Consider the following 3,007-nt stretch of genomic DNA (forward strand, 5'->3'; position numbering starts at 1 on the left):
CATTCAGTAACTCTGGATTGTTTATTGTAATGGAACCTGTTTTTGCCTTTGAATGTTAAGTTTTATACTTGAATTTTTTTGGCAATGTTGAGAGGTTTTATTTTGGCTCTTTGTATTATTAAGCCTCTTCAGAGCCTTCATATGATATCAGTCTGTTAAAGATAGTATTATCAATAGCAGTACAATTTGCACAATGCCTGTTTTGTTTAGTTTTCTTCTTGAAAAAAGTTATTAAAAAGAAGTTTTTGTCTAAATTAAGGTGAATTCATGGTTCCTTTTTCCACATAATGTAACCGGTAGGGTTTATGATAAAAAAAAAATATTAATAATTATGTGATCGGTATCGGTGATCGGTATTGGTGATCGGCCTTCATGGGTGATCGGTATCGGTATCGGAAGGAAAAAACCTGATCGGCACATCTCTACTGACTACTATATATTCCATTGAGGGAATGTAACTTTAACATCAAATACACCTTTCTCAATTGGCGAGGGCGCACTTTCTCCGTCTGTAATCAGACATTAAAGTGACTTGAAACTATTCCTCCCTCCCCAGGCCCCCATGGGGACCCAACTGGGCCCTGGCCGGGTGGCAGCCGGCCCCCAGGCCCCTCCATAGCTCCGCGCCTGACCGGCAGAACAGGATAATTCCTGAAAGATGTGTTTATGATTGATGTATTTAACAGGGCAAGAAAGTGGGAGAGCACCAATCACAACGCTGGTGCCTCTGAGTGTTGGCCGCCTAGCGCGCTGCAGCAGCTGCATCTCTGAAGTTTACATTGGCCCGGTCAGAGGTCTCACAGCATCATAGTTAAAAAAAAAAGTTGTTTGTTATTTAAATGTGTTGAATCCACAGCTCTTCTGTAGAGTTGGCAACTTGTTTTTCCAAAACCTGAATAAGACATCATCTCCTCTAATTGGCTGATGGATGGTGAGCACTAGCATCTATCCCTTTTTAATGGCTTATCATGTGAACAGAAAGAAAAGAGGGAAAAAATATTCTAATAGTTCTAACAGCGGAAAGAACTGATCAAATGTTCACTGCGTCAGAACTTATTTGGCAGATTGGTTTCCATCTCCCCTTTACTGCATCAACATCTTTTCTTAGAGAAGCCAAAAACCTTCCCAAGTGATTGTGGAAACCTTTCAGCAAAATTGAAGAAGTTAGAATTTTGTTATTTGCTGCAATACTGGAAAATGCTCATAAAGTATATCGATAGAAACATGGTTAGTAACTGTGTTTCCAATTGCCATAAATTGGAATTACGAAAATAAATTGGCTTAATGGAAACAATTTTGTAAAAATATTATGATTTGTGATAGAAAAAATTTTGAGGCTAGGTCGGGGTGGTTTAGTTTGTGTATTTTGCAAAACTGCAACAGAAAAACTTTACTTTGTATGACACCAGTTTAGATGCAGCAGCAGAACTTCAAAAAAGTATAAAGTTATTTCTCATCAGAATGAAGATGGTGTAACCCTGACAGATGTTCTATGCATAGAGGGAAACCAGCAGATCTCTCCTCGTACTTCCCTAAAACACTTGTTTTTCTTCTGTCTGTGATCCGACCTGTTGTTTCCTTCATCTGCTTTTTGGCGCCCCCCTTTGGATAGATTTATTACTGTAGCTGTCGGATTGCACAGCCAGTGTGATCAGAAAAATCCCAAAGTGGGTCAGACCGGTAGATGACAAGATTTAAGTCCCTCAGACTTTTCAGTTCAGTGGAGGCAAGAGAGGAAGGGGGCCATGAAGACGACCACAGAGGGAATTTACCAGACAGAGCTGATGAGCCAAAATATTTGCATTTGAGTAAATAACACAGAAGTTTTTCAGAAGTGTACTCATTAACATCTCTTTGTAATGTTACACTTTCACTTTGACTTGTTTTAAACGGCCCATCAGACCATTTCTTTACTTCCCTCTAACCTGAAATCTTTCTACTACATGTAGGGAAATATAACTGATAATGCCTCCACATAACCTACAAATATATTCAAACTCTCCCTGCAAGCTGACAGAATCTACTTACTGGAAGATAGTAAAGAATATGCACTCAAGAGATGATATGACAATATAGCTTGAAAGATTATTTATTGCTAATTTATTTTTGTTTGCAGGGATTTGTACCATCGTAGTCGTGTATAACAGATCCCTGCCTGGTCTTTGTTTTGCTGCTGGTGTTTACGTAATGAAGCACAAATACAAACACTGTGCCGAAAACTGAGGGATAGTAAGCAGTGGGATCTGGCAAATGAGACCGTTTTACATAAATTTTACAGAAGATTTCAACGTCTGATCTTTGAACCTTTATGTCCGTGTATCTACCTGGCAGATTAAATGGAATCATCCATCTTCACATGAGAAAGAGAGAGAGAGGAATGGGGCGAGAGAAACAGAGCGGTGGGGGAGGGGTACATGGAGCTTATTGTAAACTGTAAGAGGTGTGCAGCAACTGGGACAGATTATGTCTGCGGAAACGAGGACTGCAGGATCCCACCCATCCCCCACACTGCACAGAGAGACACACACAGACACACACGCACACACACACACGCACACACACACACACACACCAGCTCATTTGTGCTTGGCCGGTCACCACACTGCAATAGATAGATTCCACCCCACCCCCTATCTTCTGCTCAGTCATTCAGACCTGGGAGAGTCAATAACAAGCTGACATCATCATTGGTTTTGTAGGATACAGTGCTGCCTTTATTCCAGCAGCCACATGTATATATGTGTGTGTGTGTGTGTGTGTGTGTGTGTGTGTGTGTGTGTGTGTGTGTGTGTGTGTGTGTGCGCGCGCGCGTGTGAGAGAGAGGAAAAAAAGAGCAACATCTTCCATGCTGCTGATGAGGCTGGAGGCTGAAGAGCATGATGTAGGTCAGCAGGTGGAGATAGGTGGCTACACACGCACACGCACACACACACACACACCTACACATGCAAACACACACACACACACATAGACAGAGAGAGAGAGAGAGAGAGAGAGAGAGAGAGAG

The sequence above is a fragment of the Poecilia formosa genome, unplaced genomic scaffold (assembly GCF_000485575.1).
Source record: "Poecilia formosa unplaced genomic scaffold, Poecilia_formosa-5.1.2 Scaffold65, whole genome shotgun sequence".
NCBI lineage: Eukaryota > Metazoa > Chordata > Actinopteri > Cyprinodontiformes > Poeciliidae > Poecilia > Poecilia formosa.